This window comes from Globicephala melas, chromosome X (assembly GCF_963455315.2).
Source record: "Globicephala melas chromosome X, mGloMel1.2, whole genome shotgun sequence".
NCBI classification, from domain to species: Eukaryota; Metazoa; Chordata; class Mammalia; order Artiodactyla; family Delphinidae; genus Globicephala; species Globicephala melas.
The window spans coordinates 13,013,329-13,029,076 of record NC_083335.1 but is presented as its reverse complement, the minus strand read 5'-3'; the positions used below and the strand labels follow the sequence as shown (position 1 = coordinate 13,029,076).

General features: G+C 39.4%; 1 pseudogene; it reads right to left on the bottom strand.

Annotated features, from left to right (window-relative positions):
• Nucleotides 1-13,360: 13,360 nt before the first annotated feature.
• On the bottom strand, nt 13,361-13,878 carry LOC115847078 (hypoxanthine-guanine phosphoribosyltransferase pseudogene; annotated as a pseudogene).
• Nucleotides 13,879-15,748: the final 1,870 nt, after the last annotated feature.

Here is a 15,748-nt window from a genome sequence, read left to right as displayed (position 1 = left end):
AGGAAACCGAACTTTATCCTGTAGGCAATGGAAAGTGACTGAAGACTTTCATGCTGTGACATATTCACTCTGAATGCCAGGTGGAGAACGGTATGAAATGAGAGACAAACTAGGCAAAAGGCTATTTAAATGGTCCAAAGTGTAGTAAAGCCTCCAACTAGGGTAAAGCTAGTGAGTACAAAGAGAAAGGGTCGTTTAAGAGAAAGAGAACATGTAGATTAGAAGTGAGGGGTGAAATGGGGCAACAAATCTAGGCTGATGGTACTTTCACTGAGGTAGACAATATAAGCAATGAGATTTGTTTGGACACGTTGAACTTGAGGTGCCCAGTCGTTGGATACACAGGTCTGGAGCTCAGAAAAGAAGTCGAGGCTGGAGATACAGATTTGGAAATCATTAACATATAACTGAAGCCTTGACAGGAAATGGGATCACCCACAGAAGGTATAGCATGACAGCAAAAAGCCAAGGAGAGAGCCTGGAGAATGACCAATGATTAAAGGATGGTCAGAGCCAGAGGAGAGAACAAAGGAGACTGTGAAGTTGGAGAAAATAGCAGAGGTTCTATCTCTTAAGAGAGAGCTGATTTTTGAGACATGGGGAGGGGTCAATAGTGTCAAATGGCATTATGAAGTCAAGCAGTGTGAGGGCTGAAAACAAGTGATTGAATGTAGTAATTAGGAGGTTACTGGGGACATTTCCTAGGGTTGTTCCTGGCAAGATATGAGGGCAGAAGACTGACACCATTAAGAACCTGAAGGAGAGTTCTATATCCTAAGACTTTCCATCATATCTGTGTAAAACCTTCATAATTCCATGAGAAAATAAATCTTTATTTCAAAAATGTACTTTCAGTTTTGAAAATAAATGCAGCAATATGTTCCCAGTGGAAAAAGGATGGTTCTGTCTGGATCAAAGAAGGTCCAATTTTTCATGGCAGCACAAGGGGTGGCCTAGAACCTTAGAGGTCATGGCTTGATGTTTGGCTCCAATTCATATGGTTCAATGGGAGCACTAACTGCAGGTGACTGTGCTGCGTATGGGTGGACGTTATAGGGTATTTGCCCATAATGCATGATTACAACAGTCTTTGGTAAGTTCAAACTGGGGTCCAGGAAGAAAGATATTGGTCAGAGCCAGAGGAATGGTGCTAAACATCAAGTCCAAAGAACAAGTATAACCATCATCAGTAAGAGGAATCATGAGATCAGAAGCTGAAAGAATAAGATATAAGTGGGGAGGAAAGTCTAGGGCAGAAAGTTCAGAACTGAGGCTGTGAATAATTCAGATCGAGGCCTGGTTTTGGGTAATGCTACCTATGCGGTGTGAACTGTCAGGTTTGATGGCTTCAAAGAGCTACACAGTCCTGCCCAGTGAGGCTGATTAAAAAAAAAAAAAAAGCCTCTTTAGAGCTATTAGCCTATAGGTAAAGAGCCCCTGAATGAATGTTCTACCTGATGTCTGAGGAAGCATGACTGTACATGGTAGTAAGAGTTGGACTTTTGGTCTATGTAGAATCCCAAGGCTGTTCTCAGTAGAAGATGTCATTTCTGAGAAGGCTTTGCTTCACGTTAAAAGTCAAACCGTGCCCACAACTTGACCTCATTATTCTGTTAGTATTGTTGGTTGATTTGTGTCCCCCCAAAGATATGTTAAAGTCCTAACCCCCAGGACCTCAGAATGGGACCTTATTTGGAAATAGAGTTGTAGTAGTAGTTGTAGATGGAATCAAGTTAAGATGAGGTCATAGTGGGGTAGGGTGAGCCCTTAATCCAATTTGACTGGTGTCCTCATAAGAGGAGAAGAGACCCAGAGAGATACATAGGGACATGCCATGTGATGACAGAGGCAGAGACTGTGTGATGCAGATTTAAGCCAAGGAACACCCAGGATTGGTGGCTACCACCAGAAGCTAGGAAGAGTCAAGGAAGGATTCTACCCAGAGTCTCGGAGGGAGTATGGCCCTGCTGACACTTTGATTTTAGACTTCTAGCCTCTGGAACTAAGAAAGAATCAATTTCTATTGTTTTAAGCCACCCAGTTTGTGATAATTTGTCAGAGCAGCCCTTGAAAACAAATACAGTTAGCAAGTATAAAAGAATACCACTGCTCCAGGGACAAGCTTCCAGTCGAGAATAAACCCTCACAAGAGGGGTTACTGTAAATATTCCACTCAGGCCGAAACCTCTGGCTACGTGACAGAAGAACTGACAAGCTATAAAGAGTGGTGAAAATCTTGGTGTCATTCCATGGATTCTAGATGATCTTTGCTCTTGGAGAGATTTAAGCTAGCTTGGTCCATAATTCCCAAAGTTTGAACTGGAAATCAAAATTTATGTCTTAATGTGGGTGGTTTGTTACAAATCAAATCCAGATTTTAGTCGAGGTAGTATTTTTATAGAGATAATAAATAGCAACAACCACAAAATATGTAAAGAGGACATCAACGTTTTTCGGAGGGTGCGTGGCCTTTTTATTTGCCTTTCATTTTCCATCAACAGACTTTATTTTCAAAGCAGTTTTAAGTTTACAGAAAAATTGAGCAGAAAGTACAGAGAGTTCCCATATACCCACTCTGTCCACTCCCCTACTCACCACCCTGCACACACTTTCCCTTATTGTTAACATCTTGCGTTAGTGTGATACATGTTGCAGTCGATAAGCGAATATCAATACATTATTATTAACTAAAGTCCATAGTTTACATTAGGGTTCACTCTGTGTTGTACGGTTCTATGAGTTTTGACAAATGGATAATGTCATTTATCTACCATTAAGGTATCATGTGGAATGATTTTTCACTGCCCTATAGATACCCTGTGCTTCACCTATTCATCCTTACCTCCCCCAGAACCCTTGGCGACTTCTGATCTTTTTACTGTCTCCATACTTTTTCCTTTTCCAGACTGTAATTTAGTTGGAATCACACAGTATGTAGTCTTTTCAGATTTGGCTTCTTTCACTTAGCAATATGTATTTAAGGTTCCTCAATGTTTTTAGTTTGCTAAGTCATTACTTCTTAGAATGAATAATATTCTATTATTTGGATGTACCACAATTGGCTAATCCATTTACCTATCAAAGGACATCTTAATTACTTCCAAGTTTTGGCAGTTATAAATGAAACTGCCATAAACATTCATGTGCAGGTTTTGGCGTGGATGTAATTTTTCAATTCACTGGGGTAAATACCAAGAAGTGTGATTGCTGGATCATATGGTAAGAGTGTGTCTAGTTTTATAAGAAACTGCGAACTGTCTTCCAAAGTGGCTGTACCATTTTGCATTCCCACCAGCAATGAATGAGAGTTCCTGTTGCTCCACATTCTTATTAGCATTTGGTGTTACCAGTGCTTTGGATTTTATCCACTCTAAAGGTGTGTAGTGGTATCTCATTGTTCTTTCAGGAAGCAAACCTTTCAGGAATAAATAGTTTAAGATGAAAGCTAGAGGACTTCCCTGGTGGAGCAGTGGTTAAGAATCCACCTGCCAATGCAGGGGACATGGGTTTGATCCCTGGTCCGGGAAGATTCCACATGCCGCAGAGCAACTAAGCCCGTGCGCCACAGCTACTGAGCCCGTGCTCTGGAACCCGTGAGTCACAACTACTGAGCCCATGCACCCTAGAGCCCATGCGCCACAACTACTGAGCCCACACTCTGCAACTACTGAAGCCCATGTGCTCTAGGGCCTGCGTGCTGCAACTACTGAAGCCTGTGCACCTAGAGCCTGTGCTCTGCAACAAGACGCTGCAATGAGAAGCCCATGCACCACAATGAAGAGTAGCCCCCACTCGCCTCAACTAGAGAAAGCCCGCGCACAGCAATGAAGACCCAACGCAGCCAAGGGGGAAAAAAAAGATTAAAGCTAGAAAATCCGCCCCCCCAAAAAAAGCTAGAAAATCAACTCCTTTAAGATTCTAATGGAGACTTCTATAACTTAAGCCATTCCTTTGTAACTATATAAAACCTTCAGAATTCCATGGGTAAATGCACCTTTATTTAAAAATAAACCTTCGGTTTGAAAATAAATGCAGAAGTATGTTCCAAGTGAAGAAAGGATGGTTCCTGAATTGTTGCAGAGCTTGTGAGCATTTCAGAGGTCAAGTCATGACTCTGATACGTCTTTGCTAAGTCTGGGACTCGCATTTTATCTTTAGCCACCCTCTCCATAGACTTATACCGTCACAACTCCAAGAAGGATATTCCTTCCAGTCTCCTCTTTCCCTGTCTCTGTTCACTTTGTAACATCTCTGTCTCTATCGCTCTGCTTTCATCTCCCTTAGGGTCTTGGGTGTCCTGTCCCTCACTCTGTGATCCCCTACTCCCATGCCGAATTTCAATTCTGTCCACTCATCTGAACCTGAAAACATTATGCTAAGCCAAAGAAGGCAGACCTAAAAGGCCACATATCATATGATGCCATTTATATGAAATATCTAGGATGGGCAAATGCACAGAGATGGAAAGTAGAGGAGAGATTACTAGGAGCTGAGGTGAGGTGGAAATGGGGAGTTATTGCTTATGGCTACAGAGTTTCTGTTTTGGGTCACCTAAGGTATGCTTTTTGTTTCTGAATTTATTGAATAGAATTTTTATGTTTCTTCTTCTAAATTTTAAAAAATTGGCTGAGCGGAACACTATTTAATTTTTTAAAAATTACATTGCTCTTTCCTTGTATGTGGCCTTTATTTCCTCCCGTAAATGCATAGCCTTCTATCAGGGTCTACTGGGCCTTGGAGCTTGATTCTTCCCTTTGTAACTTCTCAGAAAGGAACATATGTAAAGAATAAAGCTCTCTAGGTTCTCTACTATGAACTAGCTAAGGTGCTTTCTGGAAACTCACAGAGATCCCCATCCTTGATTGCATCCCTAATATCTAATGACTGGTCAGAGTAAGCCTTGTAGTAAGTCAATAGACTAGGCCCACTTTCTAGTTTTCAAGGTCCAGTGGCTTCCAAAACTTCTCTCTGCCTTGGGATTCCAGATATTGTTTTCTGGCACCCAAATAGTAATTAGAATATTTCTCTCTATAGGTGTCTCCACAGGCGATACTTTATCTCTGTAAAGAAGACTGATAATTAATTCCCTGGTGTCAGACTTTGAATCTTTGGAAAAACTCCCTGTTTTATTAAATGGGATTGAAGAGTGTTTTGTAGTCTTGCCCACATGGGTTCCTATAGGGCCAAGGAAAGGCTGGTGCCTTGGTTAGTAACAGCTGAGGACAGAAGTGGTTAGGTTTTGCTTTGTGGGCATAAATTTTGTTCTTATTACTGCTCAGTTGAGGATTAGAAGAAGTTTCGAAAGGCACTTCCAGTTCTGAAATTCCATGCTTTGCGTAAAAGTGAGCATACCTTGTTGCCCACCCTCAACTCACACATCAAAACCTTAATGCGTGGTCTACAACCTGGACCCAAACTTCCTCACCGTTTGCCCACACTAGGTACCCTGAAATCGGGGTCTTTTCCCTTCTTCCTTGCCTTGCTTTGCCTGCATACCCGCACCTTCTCAACACTTCCCACAGCTCTTCACCACCCAAGACTGCTCAGGGCAGTTTCAGCTTGTTGTCTCTGATATTCCTTTCTTAGCTTTCATCCTCTTTGAGCTTTCTACAACAGCTGACATTATTGATTTTCCTTCTCCTCCTTGAAACTCTTATTTTGAAAACCTCATGATATTGGCCTATTCTCTTCTCTCTTTATACTTTCAGATTCTGAAATAGTATCCCTCCAAGGGCTTTCATTATTGTTTCTGAGATGAAGACTCTCAAATCGGTATCTATAGTCCAGTCCTCTGACATTATATCTTACTTTCTGATACACATCTTCATCTAGATATCCCAGAGGTGCTTCAAATTCAGCATCATCTCACCTCTGTGCCCCACCCCCAACCTCTCTTCTTTTTTTTTTAACTATAGTTGATTCACAATATTGTGTTAGTTTCAGCTGTATAGCTTCAGATTCGTTTCCATTTTAGGTTATTACAAGATGTTGAATATAGTTCCCTGTGCTATACAGTAGGTTCTTGTTGGTTATCTGTTTTACATATAGTAGTGTGTATATGTTAATCTCATACTTCTAATTTATCCCTCTCCCTCCCCTTTCCCCTTTGGTAACCATACGTTTGTCTTCTGTGTCTGTGAGTCTGTTTCTGTTTTGTAATTAAGTTGATATGTATTATTCTTTTTTAGATTCCACATATAAGTGATATCATACAATATTTTTCCTTCTCTGCCTGACTTACTTCACTTTGGATCCATCCATGTTGCTGCAAATGGCAATATTTCATTCTTTTTTGTGGCTGAGTAATATTCCACTGTATATATTTCCCACATCTTCTTATCTATTCATCTGCTGATAGACACTTAGGTTGCTTCCATGTCTTGATTATTGTGAATAGTGCTGCTATGAACATTAGGGTGAATGTATCTTTTTGAATTAAAGTTTTTCACCTTTTCCAGATATATGTCCAGGAGTGGGATTGATGGATCATATGGTAACTCTATTTTTCATTTTTAAAGGAATCTCCAGACTCTTTTCTATAATGGCTGCACCAATTTACATTCCTACCAACAGCGTAGTGGAGTTTCTCTGCCCTGAACTCCAGTCCTTTATTTCTTGCTCCCCGATTTACATCTCCATTCACAGTCCCTGTCACTAAGAAACACCATGCCCCCATCCTGAACTGATGACCTCAGGACTTATTAAACATGAAAGAGAAATAAACTTCTCTTATTTGGGGATTCACTATTGCTCATAACTAAACCTAATCCCAATAATACAGTATTATTCAGCCTTCTCTGCCTTGTCTTAAAGATAAGATCCTCCTAAATCCCTGTTTGAGCTTTAAGAATGTGTTTTTCAATGTGTGATATGAAATGAGTTGAGTCCAAGGTATTCTCTTGTTAGCCAGGCAAAGGACAATTCTTGGATGGACCCCTCTAAACCAAGATTGCCAATACTTGTGTGCTTGCTTCCATCTGGCTTCCAGTTTTAAACACAAAAGACTATTTCTGGGGTCCAAGAAAAGCACTACTTTTGATCATAACTGGAGAATATGGTAGAGGTGGATTATTTCATTTCACTCATTTCCATTCATGTATTAGTCTCAGGGAGAGGCACTAGAGTGTGATGGTTAAGAACATGGACTCTGAAGCCCTATTACTTGAGTTTAAATCCCAGCCCTATTACTTCCTAGCTTTGTGACTTTAGGCAAGCTATTTAACCTCTCCACACTTTCATTTCCTCACCTCTCAAACAGTGATGATAATAGTGCACACCTTATAGGATTGTTGTGAGGATTAAATGAATTAATATACACAGAGCACACACGTAGGCACACAGAGCAATGTCTGACACATTTAAGGGCTTACTATAAGTGAACGTTATAATGCTTGACTTTATCACCCACTAGGGATATAATGGTGAATAAAATTGATAATTCCCCGCCTTCATGGATCTTACAGTCTAGTACAGAGGGTAGGCATTAAAAACTTAAGTAATTTTTAATTTAGAGTTACGATTAATGCTACAAAGGGGCTGATTAGCATGCTTAAGAGAGAAGGCTCTTCTAGTCCAAGTATTCAGGAAAGACACCTCCGCTGCAGCATGGAGAATGAGTAAATTAGCCTGGGGAAGAGGGCTAAGAGAAAGAGAAGGAGGCTGAGAGAAGCCAGGATGCTTGGCTGGTCTCTGATAGGTCTAGGGTGCTCAGCCTGCTAGTCCACATTCCTGGTAGGAATTGAGGCCGCCTACAGGGAAGGACTGCATATGCTTCCCTGGTCCTTGAGGACCAGGGAAAAGAGAATTCCAGTGGCTTGCCCTATGGAAACAAATCCTCTAATCCCCTGGGAAATTGCAAGGCAGAGGGACACAACCCTGGGGCGGGAGGGTGGGGGGGTGTGGGGGGGAGGTGACTGCTGGAGGCTACATTTTGTCAAGGTAGATTAAAGCATCCATGAAGATATTCTGCAAGGAAAAGTCAAGGCAAGGAATCACACAAAAGTGGCCAAATTGCTTTTGCAGCTGAATTTTAAAAGAAGGCCTTTGAACACTTAAGAAATCATATTTGCTGTACATATGTGAAGAGTTGAGTCAAGAGACCTCAAATGCTCAAATGTATTCCTGGCATGCACAACCTTAAATTAGAGGGGCTAAATAAAGCTGTGGCCTGCCCTTTCTGAAAGTTTGCCAACCACTGATATAGATCATGTGGGACATGGGGCCTCATCTGGGCTGATCTTAGGACAGACGTTGGAACTTGCTTTCTTGCTGAAATGTCTGACATCAGCCCTAATTTTTAGTCATGTATCCCTCTCCCCAAGACATCAAGTACTCAGGGCCCTCAGGGAGGGTACGTTTAGTCCCCAGGAGGCTAAAGGGCTCCTTGTTTAGAGAACAAATGATTCCGGGTCCCAAGCAGCCTTCCCCAAGTTGTTTTTTCCTTTCTGCATAGACCCATCATCTTCATGGCTTTTAGAGATGCCCTTTGACTTTTGAGCAACATGTGAAGCTTTCTTTTAGTCCAGCATCAGCGAACATTCCAGACCTCCCAGGCAGCTCCGAGTCATGCTCCACATCACCTTGTTTGGAAACATCACCATCTGGTGGATTTCACTGTATCTGCTCTCAAAGACCTGGCTGTGTTTTGACAATTGAGGGCATCCATGACTTGCTGGATGTTTCAGCCAGCTACACTGGCTCTGAGACTGGTATTTGAGGAAGCCAGAGTTGAGGGGCAAATAAGGAAGAATGTTCTACGCTTCATGCTTCTAAGCTGCAATCTTGGCACACTGTCAGCTCTCTCTCTACGGCTTGATTGGCTTTTCTCAGCAGCACAATGTGCCCCCAGTGGCCCTTCTCTTAAAGAGTTTCATTGCACCTCCTTGAACCTGGATTGTCTTCACAGGGATCACAGGAAATTTTCAAGGAGTGGAAAGGATCTAATAAATGGCTGCTTCCTTTGTAGCTGTATGAAATTCAATCCCTGGAATCTGACAGGAGGCAAGACTGCCTTCCTTCAAATGCAGGCCCATACTGGCATGGTGAAGCCCGGGGACCTTGGGTCAGGTGACCCCCAGGAAGCTCAGCTGAGACACAAGCTGTGGGATCCACACTGCTCTTCCTCTTTCTTAGCCGAAAAACATTAGTGAAGTCTCTTGAACACTGTCTTTCATTAGTATGAGTGTAGGGAGCAGAAACACAAGCATGTTCACTAAAAGACAGTATCTGCTCAAGTAAAAAATGTCTGGACTTTGGAGTTAAACAGACTTAGATTCAAATCCCAGCCCTTCCACATACGGATTGTGTGGATGAAGCACAGAAACAGCAGCAAGGAACTCAATCTCCCTGAGTTTTAGTCTCTTTATCTGAGAAATGGGGTAATCATAGCATCTACTTTATGCAGTTCCAATGAAAATGAAATGAAAGAGCAATGTTGCTGTCATTAACCCTCACCTGATAATTTTAAAATACAATATTTTAATTTACTTGGGGTTTTCTTGCAGTTTTGACAACAAAAGTGTTCAAATCTCTTTCTTGCTCTCTAAGCCAGAGGCCTTTACTCAGAACTGATTTATACTGAGAATGATGTTCTCTGATAAAAGCAACTATTTAGTTTCCAACAAGTTTTTTTTTTAACCCAAAGCACTGTGTTTAAATTACAGATCTACTTTAGATCTAATTATCTGATTTGTTTAGCATGGTCCTTCTCAAACTTCATTTTCTTCTAGGCAGCAGGGTCCTTTTTTTTCAAATGAATTCTCACTTGGAACCCTGATGTATTGAATAAATAAAAGCAAATATGCCCGGGGTGGAGCTGCAGCTAGAGCTGGGGGAAGAAAAGCAAGTTTCTCTTTGGTTTCCACTTGAATGCAAGCTCTAGAGCAGCAGGTATTTTGCCTGTTATGTTCACTGCTATATCTCCAATGTCTAAAATAAATAATGCCTTACATTAACAGGGCTCAACAGAGATTTTTGAACGAATGATGGAGGAATAGCATATGAAGAAGCCTGGCACATAATAGGCACCCAAGAAAATCTTAGTGCCTCTTACGTAACTAAAGCCCTGCAGGAAGCTGAGCTCACACGTGGGAGAAGACTTATGTCCTCCCTTCTCACCCACCCATCTTCTTACCCCTCTTGCTATTCTCTTAGACCAGTTAGGTGTGTAATGGGAGACTGGCTATGCCAAGAGCAAAAAAGCCACCAGACGGAGTGCCTTTGGCCTCGTCATTTCTTTCTCACCTTCCCCAAAACTGGGCATGTGACAGAGCTTGCAAAAATCAGACTGAGCACCTGGTTAAGCCAGAATATTCACCAAACACCCTCTTCAGTAACAGTGCATCACTAAGAACAGACACAACACATTTGGCTCTGTAGCCAACAAGGCAAATTTGAGATTTGGACAAATAAAGTTGACAGGCAGCCTGATGGAAAAAGAACAAATTCAAACTTCGGAGTCAATAGGCCCCAAGTTCCAGGTTTGCCAGCTACTGCTAGGGTGATCTTTGGGTAAGACCTCTTTGATCCTCAATTTTTTCGCCTACAAAATGATCTTCCTTCCTTTTCTGATAAAAACAGTGCCCACATCATAGGTTTATGTGGAAATTAAATGAGCTGATTAGCTAATTGATTAACAAAGTGCCTAGCTCATAATGAACACTCGACAAAAGCTCATTTTCCCAGAAGTCTCAGAAGAATCCTGTCAAGATAAACTGTTTTATATAGATCTTCCCAAAGCGAAGATCAAAGATGTATACTACAGAAATTCAGAGACTCGCTCAGGGGTGAATGTTAAGATATAATGGAGGCATGTTTTAAGTGGTGAAATCCTGATGCTCGTATGGGGAGGAAAACCAGGATTCCTGAGTTCCCTGAGTGAGAGGTAGGCAAAAAGTGGGAGGCAATATGTGTAGTGGTCAAGAGTTGGACACCGAAGTCATGAATATGTGACCTGAGTTAAAATTCCGGCACTGGCATTTGATGATACCTATTTTTTATGGACCTCCATTTCCTCATCTGTAATATGGGGATGATAGTAAGAATTCCTGCTTCAGGGGGCTGTTTTGAGGATAAAATGTGATAACATATTCAAACTTTTTGAATATGGTAAGAGCTCTACATATAGTAATTATAATTATTAGTATTCTTGGGATTAACATACCTGGAAAGAAATACTGGACTAGAAAGAGTGGCAGTTTCCTCAACTCTAAACAGGGGCAAAGACTCATTTCTAGAGAGGTGGTTCTGCATGGATCCTGAGTGTCAGTCTTATATAGAGCTCATTCTTGAAAAGGAAAGTAGAAAGATCGTCATGGGAGGGCCCTTTACCTAGCAAAAGTTGTCACTTTCACTTTCTTGAGTTATCTTGACAACAACTTGTGAAGTAAGCAACCTGAGTGTCTTAAGCTGGTTTGCCACAAGCAGACACTGAGATAGTTTCATGTGCACATGGTTTATTAAGTAATTACTCCTGGAAGAACTGGAAAGAGTGGGGCAAGTAGGATACAGAAGGATAAGAAGCAAAAAAAAGGTGCAATTTTGGGCTAAGTCCCAACCTTAGTTTTATCCTTCAGGGAGGCTCTAACATGTAAATTATACATCAGAGCTGAGCTTTTATACTTCTGCATCAGCCATTGGTTAACTGCTGCCCTGGAGAGATTTAAATTTCACAGGATTTTCTGATTTGTCTGCACTTTTAGGAAAAGTGGCTCCAGTCTCCCAAGGACAGTCTTCGTAAAAACTTTCGCAAGTGCTGGACTTTAAAAGCAAAATACATAGATGCTGGGAAGATGGGCACACAAAAATAGTAAAAGGTATTTGAGGGGATCTGGGCAAAGCACAGACACATTGACAAGGTTTGCTACCCAGGGGGTATTATCCCTATTTTATAGGTGAGGAAACAAGCTTAGATAACAACCTACCAAAATCACCCAGTTGGCAAATTATGGTACCAGGACTACTACTATAATTTTTAAAGATAGTTACCAAGATGTTGATGGTGAATATCTCAGGTTTGTTGAATAAATTCAGGTGACTCTAATTCCTTCTTTGTGTGTTTATGTTGCTAAACTTTAAAAAATGAACACTTATTTTTATATGATCATAAAAAACTATTTTCATGGGAGACACAGAAAAAGAATAAGTCAATACACCTAAGAAAGGTCCTTTAGGCTCTGACATTCTATTAAATCCATTGTAAAAAGTTGATTACCTTTCAAGACTATTGGCACTTTTATAAGGGACCCCTGAATAAGAAAAATACAAAACAACTAGAAAGCAATTAATAAGATGGCATTAGTGAGTCCTTACCTATCAAAAATTACTCTAAATGTAAATGAGCTAAATTCTTCACTCAAAAGACGTAGAGTGGCTGAATGGACCAAAAAAAAACCAAGAACCAACAATATGCTCCCTATAGAAGACTCACTTCAGCTATAAGGACACATATAGACTCAAAGAAAAGGGATTGGAGAAAGATATTCCATGCAAATGGAAACCAAAGGAGAACAGGGATGGCTATATTCATATCAGACAAAATAGACTTTAAGAAAAAAACTATAACAAGAGACAAAGAAGGTCACTCTATAATTACAAAGGGGTCAATTCATCAAGAGGACCTAACAGTCATAAATAGATATGTACTCAACCTCAGAGCACCTAAATATTGGGTTGGCCAAAAAGTTCTTTTGGGTTTTTCTGTAACCTTTTTTTTTCTTTTAAAGAGACAGCCTTTATTTTTAAGGGTTTTTTACATTGAAGAATTCAAAAAGTGGTAGGTTTTTGGAACTTATTGACCTGTATTTAAAAGGAACAAAGATTCACCAGAAATAATCTGAACAAGCGGGAAAATACAATTTAATACTACTGAAGCCTACTAAAGTAATGCCAGGACATATGGTTTATACGACATAATGACCTCTAAATGCTGTCACTGATATGAAACTGCTTCTTTTCTAAACACACAGTGGTATAATTAACAGTATTCAATCACTTCTGTTCTTTCTTGACTATATAAAAATTAAAATCTCAGTTAAAAAAACTAATATATTCATCTCTTTAAATGTTTCTTACAGATACAATTTCAATATTTTCATTCAATAGTGGTGTGGTTTAAGAGATTTTTCATTCACAAGTGAAATAACAATCCACCCAAAGGGAACTGATAGTCTATAGACTCACAGTGCAAATAAAGAGTTCAGGAATGCAGCAACTGACCTTTCTAAAATGCAAAACAGATACAATTCCTCGAAGATACATGCAATAAGCTCTACTAAGCAGCTGGCCACAGAACTAGAACATTTGATAATTTTACTGGTGACTTCAATGGGACTCCAGATGTTTCCAAACTCGAACTCTCATCTTAGGCTTTGTATTTTGCCTTTCTAGTTTTACTAATGACACAAACATGATTCAAATCCCTGAAGTATTCATTATAGTCAAAGGCATATCCTATAACAAACTTGTCTGGAATTTCAAATCCAGCAAAGTCTGGTCTATAACCAATGCTTCGAGGGGTCCTTTTCACCAGCAAGCTTGCAACCTTGACCATCTTTGGATTATGCTGCTTGACCAAGGAAAGCAAGGTCTGCATTGTTTTGTCAGTGTCAATTGTATCTTCAACAATCAAGAAATTCTTTCCAGTTAAAGTTGAGAGACTATCTCCAACAATTACTTTTATGTCACCTGTTGACTGCTTATTACAGTAGATTTTCAGTCTGATAAAATCTACAGTCATGGGAATAGATCTATCACTATTTCTGTTCAGTGCTTTGATGTAATCCAGCAGGTCAGCAAAGAATTTATAGCCCCACTTGAGCACACAGAGGCCCGTGATGTGATGGCCTCCCATCTCCTTCATCACATCTCAAGCCAGCCATTCAGTCCACGATGCTGGAGCTGTGGGTCACCATAATGGAGCTGGCTGGCGTGTGGGCTGAGGGCAGTCTGGGATGAGCTTTTTCTGTAACATCTTATGGAAAAACCCAAACGAAATTTTTGGCTAATCTAATATATTAAGCAAACACTAACTGATCTGAATGGAGAAATAGACAACAGTACAATAATAGTAGGGGACTTCAATAACCCCACTTTCAATAATAGATAGATCACCCAGACATAAAAGAAGGAAATGCTGGACTTGAATTATACTTTAGAGCAAATGGGCCTAACAGACGTATATAGAACATTCCATTCAACAGCAGCAGAATATATATTCCTCTCAAGTTCCACATGGAATATTCTCCAGGAAAGATCACATCACAAAACAATTCTTAGCCAATTTAAGAAGACTGAAGTCATACCAAGTAACTTTTCTGACCACAAAGGTATGAAACTAGGAATCAATAACAGAAGGAAAACTGGAAAATTCACACAAACATGTGGAAATTAAATAACACACTCCTGAACAACCAATGGGTCAAGGAGGAAATCAAAAGGAACATTTAAAAATATCTTGAAAACAAACAAAAATTGAAACATTACATACCAAAACTTATAGGATGCTGCAAAAGCACTTATAAGAGGGAAGCTTTAGCAATAGGTACTTACATTAAGAAAAAAGAAAGATCTCAAATAAATAACCTAACTTTACACCTCAAAGAACTAGAAAAAGAAGAATTAACTAAGCCCAAATTTAGTAGAAGAAAAGAAATAAAGATCAGAGCAGAAATAATGAAATAGAGACCAAAAAAAAAAATAGAAAAGATCAATGAAACTAAGAGCTATTTTTTAATTTTAAGACAACAAAAACTGACTAAATTTAAAGAGAAGACTCAAACAAATAAAATCAGAAATGAAAAGGAAATATTACAACTGATACCACAGAAATTAGAAAAACCATTAGAGATTACTATGTGCCCATCAACAGATGAATATATAAAGAAGATGCAATATATATATATATATATATATATATATATATATATACAATGGAATATTACTCAGCCATAAAAAAGAATGAAATTCTGCCATTTGCAGCAATGCAGATAAACCTAGAGAATATCATGCTTAGTGAAATAAGTCAAATAAATACTGTATAATAACACTTATATGTGGAACCTGAAAAATAATGTATATGCAAAACATAGAGTCACAGATATAGAGAACAAACTAGTGGTTACCAAAAGGGAGAGGAACAAACTAGGGGTAAGGGATTAACAGATACAAACTACTATGAATAAAATAGATAAGCAGCAAGGATACATTTTAGAACACAGGGAATTTTTAGCTATTACCTTGTAACAATTTATAATATAATATAATCTGCAAAAATATTGAATAATTTTGCATGAGATTGTTCAATTTGAAGAAATTGAAGAAGACACAAATAAAAGGAAATATATCTAATGTTCATGTATTAGAAGAATTAATATTGTTAAAATGTCCATACTACTGAAAGCCATCTATAGATTCAATGCAATTCCTATCAAAATTCCAATGGCATTTTCCACTGAAATAGAGAAAAAATACTAAAATTTTTATGGAACTACAAAAGACCCTGAAGAACCAAAGTAATCCTGAAAAGAACAAAGTGAGAGGCATCACGCTTCTTGATTTCAAACTATGTTATTACAAACGTATAGTAATCAAAACAGTGTGGTACTGACATAAAAATAGACAAAAGACCAATGGAACAGAATCAAGAACCCAGAAATAACCCCTTGCTTATATAGCCAACTAATACTGACAAGGGAGTCAATGATACTCAATGGCGAAAAGATAATCTCTTCAATAATTGGTATAGGGAAAA